Source organism: Lissotriton vulgaris, chromosome 10 (genome assembly GCF_964263255.1).
Source record: "Lissotriton vulgaris chromosome 10, aLisVul1.2, whole genome shotgun sequence".
NCBI classification, from domain to species: Eukaryota; Metazoa; Chordata; class Amphibia; order Caudata; family Salamandridae; genus Lissotriton; species Lissotriton vulgaris.
This window is the reverse complement of record NC_141698.1, coordinates 971,340,910-971,359,498: the sequence shown is the minus strand read 5'-3', so window position 1 is coordinate 971,359,498 and position 18,589 is coordinate 971,340,910. Positions and strand designations below refer to the sequence as shown.

Sequence of the window (18,589 nt, the reverse complement as noted above, 5' to 3'; positions counted from 1 at the left end):
GCCCCTACTGGAACGGGGAAATAACATACTACATGATGTATGTGTTATTGAGGCTAAAAAGGGTGTTCCTAGTATAAGTGAACATTGTCGACTCGTCGCGGCCAGGGTCCCTGGCGAGAGGCGACGTACTGGCGCAGACGGGCTTGTCTTAGGCGGTCTTCGGCGCATAGACGGCTCTCCCGCTGCGCGCGTCCGCTGCGCGCCTGTACACCTCTCTTTATAGGCCGAGGGCCCGTATGACTGGTGTGTGGTGCACAGCGGAAGTGAAATCACTTCCGGTGTGTTCAGATGAAGCGCTTCCCTCCACAACAAACTGCCGAGGCAGCGGTGGACCGGGGAAACGAACGATAGGTAAAATACAGCTGAGCAGCTGAATGCACAACAATTTTAAAAACAGCTGAAGCACATCAATTTTAAAACAAAAACGGCAGTGTCAGGCAGATAGCAGCTAGCAATGCATGCAGCGCGCGTCTCCCTACTTGTAATCAGTTGGGAGAGCGGGCTACTGCTTCTTATGTAGCACCTCCCGGGCCCCTGACTGGTGTGTGGTGCACAGCGGAAGTGAAATCACTTCCGGTGTGTTCAGATGAAGCGCTTCCCTCCACAACAAACTGCAGAAGCAGCGGTGGACCGGGAAAACGAACGATAGGTAAAATACAGCTGAGCAGCTGAATGCACAACAATTTTAAAAACAGCTGAAGCACATCAATTTTAAAACAAAAACGGCAGTGTCAGGCAGATAGCAGCTAGCAATGCATGCAGCACGCGTCTCCCTACTTGTAATCAGTTGGGAGAGCGGGCTACTGCTTCTTATGTAGCACCTCCCGGGCCCCTGACTGGTGTGTGGTGCACAGCGGAAGTGAAATCACTTCCGGTGTGTTCAGATAAGGCGCTTCCCTCCACAAAAAACTGCAGAGGCAGCGGTGGACCGGGGAAACGAACGATAGGTAAAATACAGCTGAGCAGCTGAATGCACAACAATTTTAAAAACAGCTGAAGCACATCAATTTTAAAACAAAAATGGCAGTGTCAGGCAGATAGCAGCTAGCAATGCATGCAGCGCGCGTCTCCCTACTTGTAATGTTTTAGAATGTTCACAAAGGTCCCAATCAAATTGCTTATAGCAAGGAACCGGTGCAGGGGATTAATTTGATGAGGACTTTCTTCCGGAAGGCGCCTATTGAGGTAATGTATGCTGGTTGCTTGATGCTTATTCTGGTGGATTTTCTGGATGTTTCCTGGTGCCTGAAACTTGACCATGCATATGCATGGTGAAACATTTATCAAAGCTATTAAGCCTTTTCAAACAAACCTGCGAACACCAGCTGCAGCTACCTATTACCAACATCATGTAATATGGTCAAAAGTCAGGGTATAAGTCATTTGTTTAATCATAAGTGTTGGGAGGAATAATATGAGTCATGCCAGTATAATGTGATAGTCAAGAGAGGTGAGTTGTGCCAGGAATCCTGACAGCCAGGCTACTTTGATGAAGTGATAAGTGGTTCGCCCAGGGAAGGCTATCTCTTAGAGAGAGCTCTGCTATACAAGAATGGCAGAGTGGGGGGAGGAGCCTAGCCTAAATCCGAGATGGCCGCCTGATCCCTCGGCTCCGCCGATCTCTCCGCTTTTCTCCCGGCCCGCGATTTCTCCTGCTGTCCATCCTGTCTTTAAACGGCTTCATCGGGACCGGGAGACGATTTGGCATCCAGCGGTGTGTTTCCCTGCTCGCTCCGTGAAGCAGCAGTATCGGGACGCCCTTGTTTCCTCCTCGGCGCTGGCAGCTGCGGGACGGCTCCTTTGTTCTCGACGCGGCCGGCCATGTTTGCACTCTTCACAGATCTTGCCACGGAGACGACCTGACCGGCAAGGAAAGTAGCGGCGCTGTGTTTACCGCTGTGGGGCTCAATTTAGCCTCGACTGATCCTGCGCCTTGATACTGTTAGGGTCAGCAGTGCAACAGTGTATCTGCGCCTTGGGTCATGTTGGCGCTGCTGGCTCGCTGCTCTCTGATGGCGAAGGGGTGAAAGACATACTGCTGCCTGTGCTCCTTGCTCCTGTGATTCCTCCGAGCTGCTGCCAGAAAGATGCCCTGCCGTTCCTGCTGCACTTGCGCCGCGCGTGGCACCGGAATGGCGTGTGCTGCTTCTGTGCTCCCTGACTGCACACATCCTGTACCCGGACTGGACGCTTACCTAGATGGGAGAAACGATGGTGACCAGCCTCGAGAGCTGCAACCCCGTTACGAGCCCTGTGTGCAGAGACCTGCTGCCCAATACACCTCCGCGGTATCAGGGAGTGTGGGAGACATCATGCGGGCGTTGGGCTCCTTCCGATCTGAAATGCTGGACAATCCCCGGGACCTCATGGATCGCCTTGATGTTAATGTTTCCTATGCTACTCAGGTGGTTTTTGATGGCGCCCGTCTGCAGGACACTTCTCCACATCCTGACCCCGATCACAATGGGGAGCTTACCCAGTTGTGTCCAGAAAACCTGGAAGAGAGTGAGACTGGTGGTGTTCCGGCGTGGATTGATATGAAGGAGCGGCTACCTTTGGACGAGGGTTCCGAGGTGTGGCTGGTGAGACGTCCTCAGACGCCATGTTTGGTTCTTCCTCTGTGTTCGACTGGTGTCGATTGCAACTTTCTCCAGCGGCGGATGGCTTTGTCTTGGCAGACTGATTTGAGTGCTCGGCACCAACGTGGGGTCCCCTTTCCTGTCGTCGTTGCTCGCAAGACTTTGGTGTGGACATGCTCCGATGGGCGGCGTTATACCCTGCCGGGATCGCACCGTCTATTTCTCCAGTTCAATATGGCCACTGTACAACCGGACCACGTCGGTGCCCCAGATCGCAGGGGCCAGGGCTGAAGATGCTTTAACTATCCTATCTGCGGTAGAGTGTACTGTCGGGGTTGCAGGACATTAACTGTGGAGTTGGTTACTTGTTTTTCTCTATGATTCGGGGTTTCGGGAATGGTTGGCCGAGGGTTCACAAGCTGGTTGTTTCTTTGATTGATCCTAGCTGTTGGGGTGGAGGTTCGGTGCGGGTTGGGGGGTCAAAGATTGAGTGGCATAGGCCCTCCTCCGGTCTTAGCTGTTCTATGGGAGGTTTAGATTAGGATACTCTTTTCATCCTCCCTTTATCCCTTTCTTTGGGACTTTTTGGGGCGACGGGCACGCTAGTCGGGGGTGGGCCATAGCCTCGTTAGACGTGCAGGGTGGGGGGCTGGGGATCTGTGGGTTATTTTCTCCTTTTGTTCTATGGCCCATTTCTTGGTCGAGTCTTTTTCTACATTCCCTCTTGTGGGTTTTCTGGGGTACCAAGCATGCCTATGGGGGGGGTGGGCCGTGGCCTTCCGCTGCATGCAGGGTGGGGGGTTGGGGTGCAACGTGTTTTTTTTGTTTCTTTGTCTCTATGGCCCTACTTTTCTTCCTTCTTGTCTTTTCTCTTATATCATCTCTTTAGTGGGATTGGGTTTTGCGTGATCTGGAAGGGTGTCCACTGTGTAACATTGCAGACTTGATATATTTGTAGCCATTTGGAGGTGGACCATTGTGTTTTGAGTATTATCTGTGGTTCGCTTTGCTTCCTGATCTGTGCCCTTTCCATGACGATTTCTAACTGTGGCGATAAGTGGTTCTGGCGACATTCTGCATAGCATACTATTCAATCCTGTTTGCATGTACTCGGAACCGATGGTTTGTTTTTGCTATCCTGATGCCAACTATCCTTCAGACTTTAAATTTAAAATTAGACCACAATGCTCCTGTCTTTGATCCTGATGGACTTGCCTTATTGGCCTGTATTGTATTTCGGAGCCTTCGGGCTGTGCTCATGCTTGTATGTTTACCTTCTTGTCAATAAAGGTCTTCCAAAAATTTAAAAAAAAAAAAAAAGAGTGGCAGAGTGGGAGAGGTTGTAAACCATGGTGCTTCAAAAGGGGATAGGACAGACAGGGAAGGCCAGGCCCATCTACCCACCAGTTTCATTGACCCATCCAGACCGCAGGCTTAAGGCAAGAATTTGCAGATGGTAGGGGGAGGAGAGCTATTGAAATGAGACATACTAGAGGTTGGTTATTGCTCCTCTTCTGCACGTTCAGCCATGTTGAAATTTGGAGAAAAAGTGCTTTTTGGGAGAAGATTATGCCACAGTTTGGAGGAAGGGGTCATCCTCTGGGGTGTTGTCCTGCACCTCATTGGACAAGAGTGCTCTCCTGCTTCACCCCAGAGAACACTAATTAAATACATGAGAGGTGCAGAACATCTTAGATCTGCTGCTTGAAACTTAGAGAAGAAGAAGGCTTACCAAGCTAGAAACTTGATTTGCACCATCAGGCCCTGAATTCTGACTGACTGCACCTGCTGCACTATATGGAACTACAGCCCTTTAGTTGTATCTTGCTTCAAGAGTAATGAAGAGTGAACTTCCTGCAAGCCAACAGAGCTCACCTGGACCATCACCACCAAGAATTCCCAACCAGTGGATATGTAAGGGTTTTGTCCAAGTGAATTGTGGGAACTAAAAATCCAAACTTTCAAGGACCATTTTGTAGATTCCAGAACAATGGATTGTGTTTTGGACACTTTAGAACCCCCAGCGGAACTTCAAGAAAAAGTTTCAGATGTTTGGAGAAGTTTGGAGCAACTATGCATAAAAGCTCCTGGGGGACCAACTCGACTGTGAGAGCCCAGCTAGCGATCTTCAAACGTGAGTACTGCTGGTTCATCCCACTGAAAAGCTTGAAAGGTTTGACTTCCAGAGTTTGATGAGGAGCTCCCTGGAAAGCATGCAGGTGAACCCTCACAGAACCTGGAATGGTGAAGAGCATCAAGGGACCCGACAAAAAAAGCTCCAGAAAAGATTCTAAGTCCAAAGGTAAAATCACAACTGAGGCCTACCGCGAGGGGTATCCGAGCAGGCCTCCATCATGGTCGGCCTGAAATTCTGACTTCGTCCCAGTCAAGGGCGACCAGATATCCCAATTTGGCGCTGTAGGTTTCTAAGTACAATATATGCTAAATATTTAAAAAATCCTTTCTGCGGTTCCCTACATTGGATTTTTTTTTCATTTTGCTGTCATTTCAGTGATAGAAATATGTCCTATTTCTGTAAAGTAGTGTGTGTTGTGTCATAATTGTTTGCTGAATTGGTGTTTTTAAATGCTTTACATACCTGTCTCTTAAGTTAAGTCTGCCTGCCCATAGCCAATCTACCAAGGGTTGAGCATTGGAATAATTTATTAAGACCTGTACTGAGCTCTAGACTGTGCCAGTTGCTTTACTGCCAGTGGTAGATGCATATTCACTATTATTAATGACCCACTTTCCAACAGAGACTATATAAGAAAGAATAAAAAAGTATTTTATTGTCTAATAATATTGGTTGCACTTGAGGGATCAGCACACTATTTTGTGGATAATTAACATGACTACAATCTTCTTTTTATGTGAGTTCCTTGCATATCTCTCTAGGGGGACACAGTTAAAATAGGGTCATAATGGCATTCGTTTCCTATTAAATTCTGTGTTGTTTGATGAAACTGCACAGACTTTGGGAGATCTATTGTTGGTGAAAAAGCAATATGCTAATAACGTAGACAATTCTTCGGGAGTCTGCATGAACTTTGGCCAACAGTAAGCAGGCTAAACTAGTGTGTGGATGTCCAGTTCCTTCCAAATCCAAAAAAGGGGTCACATCCACTGTCACATACTACCACATATCTACATTTAAATCTCTATACACCAACCATTCCATGTCAACATGTGCACCATAAATCTCAAGACTATCCTCTCCCTCATGAATGCACCCATACAGTCAGTCATCCCCCTCATAGAGCAACACACCCACCATTCTACACCCAAACAATTGTCATCAAATAACTCATGAAAATGTTCCTTTGGAAAAAGAAACCTCTGGAATTTAAAAAAAACATAAGTAAAAGCAAGGTAATATTAAAACAGAGCATTTACTTCTTGCTTCACATGAAAAATACCTATGAAGTTCATGGAGAAAACCACAGTTAAATTGATGTTATGGCACAACTTAAAATCCCTGAAGTTCTGGTGCACTCTGAAGTAAGCCTGAATGCCCATAGTTATACTGTCATGTGTCTTTGAAGTTTGGGTTGGGGTCAGGGGCTTTCCCTTTGAACCATGGATGTCTCACCAAACGTTTAGGCCTGTCAGCCATGGAGCCGTGGAATGTAGATCTTAATCTTTTAGTGGGGCCATAATCCTGTCCCTGCAAGCTATTAAACATGTTTCATACCCTGGCGTCTTTGCCTAGAGGGATTTGAGCATTGAGTATTTGTGTGGACAGGTCACAAAAATTCTATTTGTTTTAAATAATAAAAAATTCCAATCATTGCCATGCTCAACGAATATTGTTTTCTTCCTGCTTTGATTTTGAGGTGACCTAAATGCTAAGCGACAGACTTGGGAAAGCAGATGCTCTATTCTGTGTTGAGGAACCACTAGCTGAAGGAATTGTAGTGATAATAGGTCATCAATGGGAGAATTATCATGAATCGACGGCAAAGTAACCTGCATTCAAACAACGAATGGACATTCTTTTCTGTAGGAATAGACACTAATTTATACTGATCAGGCAAAGAATGTTGACCTATTACCATGATATTCCTGCAGCTGGACACCAATAATTTTAACAGACCTTAGATATGTGGGGGCTAAATGTACAAATTGACATAAAAAGTAGCAAGTGAGATTTGGCACCTCCTATTATGATTTTCTAACTTGGGCAGTAACTGGCGTTAGCGAGCGGTTGCAGTAAAAGGGCTGACATTGGGTAGAATTGCTGCCCTCGAATAGATTTTCTCCTTGAGTAACAGAAAAATCAACTTGAATGGCTGCACACTTTTGCACAAAGCATGGTGCAGTTTGCTCTGATTTTTCAGCGCTGCTTGAGCTGCCAGCGTTAAGAGACAGTGCAAGCTGCATATTTCCCACCCATTGATGGGACTCTGTGGAATCACAAGGAGTTTTTTTATGTAACTGCAGAGTGGAATTCTGCGGAGTGAAACTCTGCGAGTTTCACCCACTCCTAATAAAAAACATATATTTTATGTGCCACTTGTACACAGGCCAAATCTAGTCATACAAAACCCATGGGGTTGCTCATGCTGTTACCCACACCCTCTCACCCCTGGTCCAGAATATCCATGGACTTGATTCTGGAGCGAACTCTTTTAGACTCTTTTACAGTACTACTCGCAGTGGTTGACTATTTTAGTGACATTACTCACTTCATATCATTATTGGTGCTATCCATAATAAGTTATAGTCCCTTTATATGAATTACCTGAACTCATGGTCACCTATAGGAGCTCCTGATTTATTTATTACTTATCGGCAGCTTTGGTACTATCCTTTTAGTATAGCCTGCAGAACCTGCAAACAATTGTAAGGGTAGACATATTTTAATTACAAAAATGTGGCTCATTTCTAAATGTAGTCTGTGCAAAGAAGAACGTAGAGCAACACTTCCACTGTAAGTTGCTTGGGGAAGTGAATCCAGTCTAACAAGACATGATTTTAACCCTGGGTCCCAGATTTATCATTACATCTTGCAACACAGCACGGTGGCGCGTTGCGTGAATGGAAAAGGGGAGGAATACTTCAGATTTATTAAGAATGGCTCATTCCTGTCCTATCCTTGAGCTGGTATACTCAGTGCAGCCTAGTGCCAACACAGGCACCCTTGCACCTTGGGCTGCCGTGCCTCGTTCCCCTGCATAGAATAAATCTACGGACATTGTCCCATTTACCTTATCTTGCATCATGGGGTCACTTTATAAGAGATGCATCCAGCCCAGGACATAAGCTCAAAGCCTAGCCTTTCCAGCATACCAACCATATAGTTCCACTCTAGGGTGTCAAAGGCCATTGAGGAATCTATGGACAACACCATTGTGGACACTGTCTTGTCCCTTGACCCAGGCAGCACTCCAGAGATTGCTCGGAGATTGAGTCTTGTCCCCCCTGTTTGTCATGAAGCCTGATTGGTCCGGATATACAAGGGACCAGACGAAGGCGATTGGCTAGTAATTTGGCTAAGAGTTTTATCTCCACATTGAGGAAGGAGATGGGCTATAAGAGCTGCATCTGTCAGGGTTTCCCTGCCTTGTGAATTACCACTATTGTGGTTTGTCATTGATCTTCTGGGAATTGGCCCGCAAATTTGGCCTCCAATCAAAACTTCAGTGTGTGGGGCTCTAGCTTGTTGGTGAGACACTTATAAAGCTTGATGTGGAGGCTGTTCAGATTTGATCATAATTTGGGTAACGTCCCTCAGTTGTGGGTTGAATTTTTAGGTCTGGCTTTATTGCCCAGTTAATTGCATGAAGTATTCTTACCAAAGCTAAAAAATATATGCAGAGTTGTGTATGAAATTGGGTTTTGGTTGAGGGAGAGGTGTATGCCGCATTCAGGCAACAACCACAATGTTTGTAAAGGTGTACCACAAAAGTCACTAAAGTAACCTGTGCTTTACCCTCTAGTAGCTGGGCATAAATGCAGGCATGTTTAACTTAGAGGCAATGTTGTAAAGTGTTTATACAGGACACAAACAGTAATTAAGTGAAAACACAAGACAAGAAAATTCCAAACTAATTCAGAAAAATTTAGTATTTTTTTATGAATAAAATGACACCAAAACAAATTAAATCCCCAAAATAGAACTAGTTATGGCTTTCTAAATTTGCTGTGCAATTCATGGGTATGTGGTTGCGTGGAAAACAGGCCAAAGTGGACAGTTAAGGCCACTGTGATGGAGCATGGCCCAGATACACGAAGTGGATTAAGCCCCGACTCGGCTTACCTTTGAAATTAGAAGAAATTTCTAAGAAAAGTTCCTAAGACGATAGAGTTCAGCGGGGCAAGGCAACAGACTGTGTCCAAGGAGGAGGAGTCATTGTCAGGGAGGCACTGGATGAAGTTATGAGAGGATTATTACCTTCGGACTTTGCCAATTTTTGGTAAGTTGAAAATCTACAGTGGTGTGAAGCTGCAGGCTGTAGTTAAAAAGAGCTCCATGAGGCCGGATACCTTGGCAGAGAGGTTCTGGTGAACAGAATTTGCTAATTCTGGGAAGAGAGTAGCAAGAGTTGCCATGAAGTAAAAATGAACAGCAATGCACCTCAGGCAGATCAACTGGCAGGTAGGTCCCAGGCCTTGGTCAATTCTCAGGGCACTATTTAGTATAAAAAACTTTCCAATGTCCCAATTATTAGACTTCTAAGGGTCCAGAATATGGAGTGCACCACATGGAGGTGTACGGCTCACTCCAGCAGAAGTCAGGTGCAGGGTCCAAGGTTTCTGGACCTTGTTCTGTCCCTGTAGCTCATACAGGAGGGCAGCCAACTATCCATTGGCGTCACTTCTGGTGACTCCAAGGGCTAGTTGCAAGGTTCCTTCAAGTTGCAAGACAGACATGCCTTCAAGCAGCAGGGCAGTCCTCTGATGGGCCAGGCTGTCCTTCCTTCCACAGGTCCATGAGTGCACTGAGGTGGTATTCTGAGTGTCCAATAGTTATTCCTTATGGCAGCCTTTGAATTGGGGGGATATCCTGGGCTACCTCCTCATCTGGTTCTGTAAAGCTCTTCCCTTCCCTGCCAAGGCTTCAAGAAGTCTGGGATTACAAAAGACTAGTGTCCGGTTCCTTTGTGTGTGCTTGAGGCAAGCTCTTTGAAGTGGAAGTGGAACAGGGAACAGCTACTCCCCCAGCCATCCAGGCATGATGGCCCATTCTGCCTACACCCAGTCTCCTTTGTCTTAATGTCCAACAGGAATACACAAACCCTAGAAGCAGAGACATTCACATTCATGTGACCCAGGAAACTAGAAGAGGCACAAAAATTGCTAGGGCAGGTAATGCCAACATTCTAAAAGTAAAACTAACAAATGATGGACAGAATGCTGAACAATGCAAAAATTCACCCCCAGTCACAAAGATCTGGCTTTTATCCACCAGTTTGGACACAGCCATTTGAAAATCAGTCTTGACCCTGCTACTCATGGGAACAGTCTGGCCCGAACTGCCAAGCCAGGTCCTCCCTGGTCTGGCATCAAGCATCATGGGAGCGGTTTCGGGGTATCACCCCTCATCAGCCAGGCTAGTTTGAATCCACTGGTACAGTGCACATGGGGTCCAAGTTCGGGCATACCTTTCCCACTTAGGGTGACAAAAGCAAAACCGAGAAATGATGGATGGAATGCAGAAAAACAGAAACATTGTAAATTGTAAATTGATACTTGTATAGCGCACTACTCACCCGCAAGGGTCTCAAGGCGCTTGTACGAATACCGATGTGGAACCCATCCTGGCTTTCCCTGTGAGGCGTCCACTCCTGGGCACCCCCAAGGTGGAGGCCAGGCATCCTTAGCGTTGTGGGGGTCGTTGTAGAGATTAAGCAAGCTATTGCCCAGAGTTGCAGAGTGGGACACCATGATTGGAATAAGCACCGAGGTGAGAATTATCAGGTCCGTGGAATTTTTTGGGCCCAAGACCTGCCGAGGCGGGGAATTGAACTCTGGTCCCGGGCTAGACCTCTGCATCAGAGTCTGCCACTCTAATCATTGACGGTACAAAAGGGGGTGGTAATGGACGGAGCATCTGAACCAATCAAACGCTCACACCCAGTCAAAAGATCTGGGTTTAATCCATCACCGTTCTTTAGCCCACTCTGCCACCCCAGTTCAGACATGGCTATATGCAAATCAGTCTGACCCTGTGCCTCATGGGAACAGTCCAGCCCGAACTGCCAAGCCATGCCTTCCCTGGACCGGAAACAAGCTTCCGAGGACCGGTTTCTGGCATTCCAGCCGTCTTCAGCCCAGCTTGCTTGAATCCAGTGGCAAAGTGAGCAAGGGACTCATGTCTGAGCATACCCTGCCACACTTATGGCGGCCAAAAGCGGTACAAAAGGGGGTGGTAATGGACGGAGCATCTGAACCAATCAAACACTCACACCCAGTCAAAAGATCTGGGTTTAATCCATCACCGTTCTTTAGCCCACTCTGCCACCCCAGTTCAGACATGGCTATATGCAAATCAGTCTGACCCTGTGCCTCATGGAAACAGTCCAGCCCGAACTGCCAAGCCATGCCTTCCCTGGACCGGAAACAAGCTTCCGAGGACCGGTTTCTGGCATTCCAGTCTTCAGCCCGGCTTGCTTGAATCCACTCTAATCATTGAGCCACACTCCTAATCACAAAGAATTGATTTGAGTTTAATCCATAGTGTTTTTGCCCACCATGCAACCCCCAGTTTGTGAGTAACACTGCAGAGAGGGCCAGGTCCAACAAATGAATGTCGGCTCCACTCAGAGAAGTAGTTTTCTCTGCAGCTAACTGTTTTGTGTATCCCTCTATCTCATATGGAGTCCTTGAATTGAAACCCCAGAAGGACAGTATTACATAGCAGAAGTCCAGAGACTCATGACACATGACATTATTTATTGCATAGATGTATTAAGTACTGACACAAATCTTTGTTTTTTTGTTGCAGGTGGCTTTTAAAAATATTTTAGCATGGTCTTAATATGCAAGCTAGAACTATTGGTTTTGCAAATGCATGTTTTCTTTTACCCTCCGCAAAGACCAGGGACGGGCAGGTGATATTTTGAAACAAGGTTTCAGGATGCAAGGTGGAAAGCATGGTGAGATTTGGCATCTTTTAGCGTGATTTCCGGTTGCTAGGAGGACTGTCGATTAGATTTTACAAAAGTGGGCGATCACGGTCTGAGGGCTGATTCCCGAGTTGATTTTCTACACGAACAACAGAAAAATCAACTGGAAAATAGTTTTTCAAGTAGGCAGGAGCAAGCTAGATTAAACAAAATGGCTGCAAGCTTTCAGAACGCGTGGTGTTATTTTCACTGATTTTTCAGTACGGAACACCCTACTGGTGCTAAAATATGAGTGGGAGCAGCGAGTCATACATTTTTCACCAATTGTCAGAACTCTTTGGAGTCTCCCTGAGATTTTATGTCTTCAAGTGATTTCTGCAGAGTAAAATTTCTCGAGTTCGACCCAGGCCTAGTGATATGTAACCTTATCCTTAAGGAGTTTCAATCTTGGTTTATCTTCAATGAGATGTGTTTGGATGAATGGAAAGTTGGCCTAAAGTAATACCAGCATGTTTTGGTTGCACTGAGTTTGAGGAAGTTGTTTGTTGTCAAGAACTTGAGTACACACTACTAAATAAAGCAGTGAAAGGTCTTCAGTTAATTGTGATGGTTCAGATCTGATATATATGGCTCTTAAACCTTTGACCCACATGACACCATGCGATTGTTGATGTCACAAAAATCTTTTTTTGCAAACTCGTGGAGAGGATTATACTATTGAATGTCAACATGAATATCGACATACAAGAATGTAGAGATTGGAGACGTGAGGGTCAAAATCTCAAAAGGTAAGCACACATAGGGCAGTATAGGTTTACTATTCCTAATTTCACATTCACGTACCTTGGAGATATATGTACCACGTAGGTACATATATGCGGAATTAGGTATAGAAAATCTATAATTGTTCACATGTCGATATTTGTTAAATATTTTGACCTTGATATTTAGTACCCTGATATTCTGACTTTGATATTTAGGGGCACATTTACAAGCCCCTTACACCACTTTTGCGGTGCCTTTGCGTCACTTTTGTGATCCAGTGGTGGCGTAAACAATGCAGCCAATTTACAACGTCACGCATCTGGGGAGATGCGTCACGTTGCAAAGCCCTGCCTCACATTATACCTGTGTACAGTATAATGTTTGCAGGGTGGGCATTCCCATGCAGAAAAGTCTTGTAAAAGTGATGCAGTGAAATCTACAAGATTTCTACGTGCCACTTCTAGGACGCCACTGCATCAAAATCTTATGCCTGCTTGAAGCAGGCGTAAGGAGTGACACAGTACAATGATTATAGGCCTCAACATGCATTGCCGGAGTTCCATCAGGCTTGCGACACAACTCCAGCAATGCGTAACTTTTGGGCCAACAGATGCATCAGAATTTCTAACATATCTGTCAATCCTTGCGTCACGGTGCTCCATATTGTAAATAGGGTGCATCCATGGTGGCGCAAGGGTATCGCAGGCTGGCACAGGGAAACTGACGCACCTATACAGATGGGTCAGTGTCTTGTAAATGTGCCTCTCAAAATGCCAGTGTATCAGAGGCAAAATGCTAATAGTTGGAGGAAAGTGGGCATATCTGAGTTAATCTGGATTGTGTGGGCGGCAGACGAGTGCTGATTCACCTAATTCATAAAGTAAATTCTAAAAATGCAGGCCCTTTTTCTCCTTGCCGGAAAATACAGGCCCTCTGGTAAATCACTGTCACCGCTCCTCCTTACCGCTTCTACCAAATTTGCATTTGTGTTGAACAGGTAACTTCTGCAAACGAATTTAATATGATGGTATGATGGGAAGCATATGAATTTCAAGCAAGATTTTGGCATACGTACAGCGCATGTTGTGAGAAACGCAAAGGATATACAAAGGGTTGTTACTAAAGGGAGAAAGGCAATTTAATATTCCCTTCTACCTTTTTTGTGAATAGATGTAGAGTTTCGACACTGTGCATCATTCTGCAAGAAAGTCATAGAAAATTGCACAATTATATTAATTGTTCTCCCGTTTTCCTTGTGTTTCAGCTCCTCGTTGCAATCTTGAAAGAGACAGCTTGAAGGGAAGATAAGAACAAACACTGATTCATCGACCAGCGGTTGATGATGGAGTCGGTATTTCAAGCCCTCAGTGCATACAAACGCAGATTGCACAACTGTTTGCACAACAATGGTCTTTTCAGCTGAGAGGCAAACTGTTATGGTTTATGCACACAAACGCTAATCTCTTCCATCAGGCACGCACCACTGAAACATGACGCTGCCAAATGCAGAAGGAAGTGTACAAAAGTCATTATGGGGTTTTCAGTAAAGCCCGTACACCATCAAAACATGGTTTGCAACCACTGACATTTAAGAAAGGATATATACTTTAGGATGCGATGTCACTGTTTCCAGCAACCAGATGCACTATACGCAGCCTACAGTTTCTAAATGACAGCCTTTAACTTTTGTTGACAAATGAGTGTGTGGTAGACATTTAATAAAGCCTTATTCTCGTTGTTGATGACCATGCCTGTTGTTATAGGCCCTGACCTCGAGGTTTAGGACCCAACCCACTGGTTAAGTGATTGTTTTCACTATAAAGCAAATGCTATGGTGTTAGCCTGTGCATTGCCTTTCTGTGTGACTGTAGCTCTAAACCAAAGAACAATTATGTCAAACATTATGTACTCTGGTGTTGCAGTGGAAGGTTTTCGCTTTTCTTTTTGTCTTCCTTTTCTGGGCCCAACAATGAATTTACAACTTTGTACTTTAGCTGTTGGTATTCCTGTGGACCTTGCTTTGCCACAGTGAGGGGTTGGGAAATCGGGGTGTCGAATTGATGCCGACCTAATGAGGACCAATAATTAGTAGCCAACTCACAAATTAGTGATCAAATTTAAATACACTACTATCAGAACTGTGCTATAAACATACAATATTGCAATTGGAAGATTAAACCTCTTGAAGTTCAATCTAGCAAGAATCATTGTTAAACCTGGCATCCTTGGTGTGGTATCCCTTGTCTTTTTGCCTCTACCTCCTGTTGACTGTGTGCTGGACATCGTGTTTGGTGGTTTATGTACTCTGGGCCCTTTTCCACTGCTGCTCAGTGTTAATGTACAAGTGCTCCCTGTGTAAATTATGATTATAATTGGTTATCCATGATTGGCATATTTGATTTACTGCTAAGACCCCAGTAAAATGCTTTATGTGTGTCAAGGGTCTGTAACTCAAATGCTACTAGTGGACCTGCAGCATTGATTGTGCCACCCACATGAGTAGCCCTGCAAACATGTCTCAGGCCTGCCGTTGCAGTGTCTGTGAGTGCAGCTTTACACTGCCATGTCAACCTGGCCAGTGCACCCACTTGTCAGGCCCACACTGTAGTATTCTTGCATCATATTTGATTTCCTATGTTTCTCTGTCCTAGCTCCTCAGCCTGTGTGTGTGTCCTGTGTATGGAATGTTGGTGAGTGGACCTTGAGTAGAATGCCTGGGTGACTGGATGAGGAGTGACAGTTGGTGGATGGGGCTGAGCAGTTAGCTGGCTGCTCCTGGTGGGGCTGCTGTTTATGATGACCTACTTGTTGATAAGGTCCTACAGATACTACCTGTGAATAAATCTACTTGTATTACAACTTACCAGCGTGTCTTCATTACCACACACCCCTTCCCTTTTCTTACTGGTACGGCACACCTAAAGTATGCGGAAGGTAGCCACATGGGAAGGGTGCAGTGTATGTGAAAGGTAGAATACCTAAAAACATGCTGGAATGCACACCCATTTTCTTCCTGGTTAAACCTTATTAGTGTAACTGCTCCAAGGTAAAATATTTGGCGTGCAGGGCTTGACTTGTACTATGTCCCAAAAGCATGAAAATGAAGTAACTAAACTTAAGCAGTTGCGCTGTTGCTTCCAGCCTCAAACCGCACAGCCACTTGTACATGAGTTGTAACACCAATCAATACCATGTCCAGTAAACCATAGTGATTCATAGTATTCATGTTTATTTCACATTAATCCTGCGTTCACAATGGAGGTAGTGTGATTCACAACTTGAATGCAGCAGAAATGCCCATCCAGGCCGTATCCTACTGCATGTTAGAATTCACTCTTCATCCCAGGTAACAATGCACCTCCTTACCCAATGCATTCTAACACTCATGAATACTAGAAGCTCTGCTGCGGCTACGCAGAATAAGAGCAAAAGAACTTGATGTTATGATGACTCCCTATCATGCATCAGTGATCACATACAATAAAAGACTCAGACAAAATTTAGATGATTTGTTTATTGTATTAAAGATCCAAAATAAATGCATATAAGTAACATTTTAAGCAGTTCAGTAATGAGTCTTACAGCATGCAGTATAAAACCACACCCTGAGTCAAAGTAAATCTATCGCTGAATAAAAGAATCCATAAAGAGGATGGTTACGATTAAAATTTCCTATCACCAGCAAACATCAGAGGATGATTCAAAAGTGTTCTCTTAGTATGGGAAAAGGGGTCAGATTAGAGTCCACTAAGGAAAAGTCAATAGGCATGGGCAATGGGAATGGAGCTACAATCAGGAAAGTTCAAGTCACCGGACAGCTCAAAATCGTCTAGCAGGTAAGTCTATCCACAAAATGAAAAAGGGAAGGAGTATGGAAAGTCTGGCGTTATGGTGGCTTGGTAGGAAATCGAGAGAGATGTTTGATCCCTCTTCCTTGGAAAAACACTTTTTATACCTCAGTTCATTTGTGACATCAGTAGTCACCATAAAATGGTCTGATAGTCATATGACCATTCTTCTACTCACCAGGTACAAAATAAATACTCCAAAATTTTTTCCCATGTTGCTCATGACAAACGACTGTCCATTCCATCCTCACAGGGTAGTTGACAAAGCGACTATTTACTTTGTTTTTCTTTATATATTAAGTCGAAGGGTCAAGTTCTCATCAATTCACTCACAACAAAGGACCAAAAAAGTGTCTAATGATTTAAGAATGTTGCGTACAAAGGACAGGTAAAGCAACATTTGAGGAAATGTAACAAAAGTCCATTACAATGCTATGAAATAATGCATCCCAAAAAGAGGCAATATAATGCAGTTTAAAGTCAGCATTTCTTATTTATATTCTTATTTATAAAATTAACTCTTAATTAACAATTTTAGTTCACGAATAATTAAATAAATCAAGCATATCATATGGAGAAATATTTGTAACATTGTCAGGGACTATTACATACAAATGTTAAACACGAAATATAGCCAACTACCACAATTTTAAAAGTACACACATGCAAACTATTCTTAAAAATGATTATTAACAAAAATCATTTTAGGAAAGGTAAGATTCTAATAATGTAATGCATTTATGCAGAAATTTTCAGTCATATACAATGTCACAATTTTGATTTGCACAAGTTTTTCATTTGCTATGGTACAATACAATGAAGGCAATTGAGATGCTACGCTTTGTTAATAATATTTGTGTATTTGTGTGTAAAACTCTTCTGGTACATACATATGCTGCTTCATATTAATAATTAGTGTTATTTTGCATCATAGAAAACTTTTCTAACAATACTCTTTCATAACAACGTTGTTAAAATAATAAGGTACTCAGTTAATAAACATGTTAAAGGAATATTATGATAACAGAGATCCCCGTGGGTGGGGAGTCTTCCTCGCAAGGATCTGAGGGGGCACAGGTGGGGCAAGCTGATTCAGGGGTAGTAGCAATGCATGGGAGCTGTAGGAGGAACCTAATATTTGTGCGACAGCCTGAGGGATCTGACATAAGTAGTAAATATGTCTAGCGACCAGGGAGGATGAGAGTTGGGTGGGTAGTTTAAGTGTTGTGGTTTGTTTTCCTTTAGGATATCGTTGATTTGTCCAGATTCAGTAATGTAACTCTTTATAAGTGGCACAGATGACAATATGTTATTCTTGATCTGAATGTGTAAGTCCTACCGTCATGGCTTCTGTGATATTTAACTGTTGCCATACTTTTTTTGTTGTGATTCTGGAGGTCAACAAAAGACAATAAACATATTTAAAAAATAAAATAAAAAAATAAACATATTAAATTCATTATTCTCAAAATTCTTCTTTTCTATAAATCCAAGCAGCGTTTTACTGGTACTCCAGCTTTTGTTTAGTTGCAATGTTATTTTTCAAAATATGCACACAGTTAAAATCAGAGTTTCATAGTCAAAGTCATTTTTTATGTTGTGAAAAGAATGATCTGCTTTCATGCTGCATCAAGTCACCCTCTGATGACAAATCAAGTCATCACAGTTTATCCCACATCAGATCATCACAAATTATGATTTTGTTGTCTTAAGCTTCTTTCTTCTGGACACTTCCAGAATGTATATTTCCTCCAAATATTTACATTGCTCAACTTCTAGTTCACAGTCAGATCTTTTTCTTTTCACTCCCTATTTATTCTATTTAAACCTACATAATTTGACAGATAATATCATCAGCATTATGCACAAGGAGATCGCCAGTAATGGTTTTAGGATAAAAATCACTAGTCCATTACCTAAGTTATCCAACCAGTTGCTAACAGTTGACAATCATTTACCTATCATTTCCCAGGCACTGTCAGCTATTAACCCTTTCAAGTCTTTGTTTAAGTCAGTAATGTTTTAATGTAGGTTGCTAATTCTATGTTCTTATCCATTATGTAGGTGCAACATTATTGGATCTTTAATAACTAACATACTCTGCTCTCCTTCACAAGACAAGAAGAATGTCCAGAGCAAGTCGATTTTTTCATCACCATCGATCTTATTGAAATCATTTCAATATCTACAACCGAAAATCCTCCAGTTGTACTGCTGGCTAATTTGTCAACTATCGCAGAAAATTTTCTAATTGTATTTAAGCTTAATGCTACTCCTACAAAAGAAATTAGAGCTCCAAAAATATCACCAATTCATAAAAAATATT

At 43.7% G+C, this 18,589-nt stretch overlaps 1 long non-coding RNA gene across 1 annotated transcript in view; it reads left to right on the top strand.

Annotated features, from left to right (window-relative positions):
• Positions 1 to 17,709, top strand: part of LOC147689085 (uncharacterized) — a 63,848-nt gene extending 46,139 nt beyond the window's left edge. The window contains exon 3 of the long non-coding RNA XR_015300590.1: positions 13,680 to 17,709. This is a non-coding gene — a long non-coding RNA (uncharacterized LOC147689085). The remainder of the gene's footprint in view (positions 1 to 13,679) is intronic.
• Positions 17,710 to 18,589: the final 880 nt, after the last annotated feature.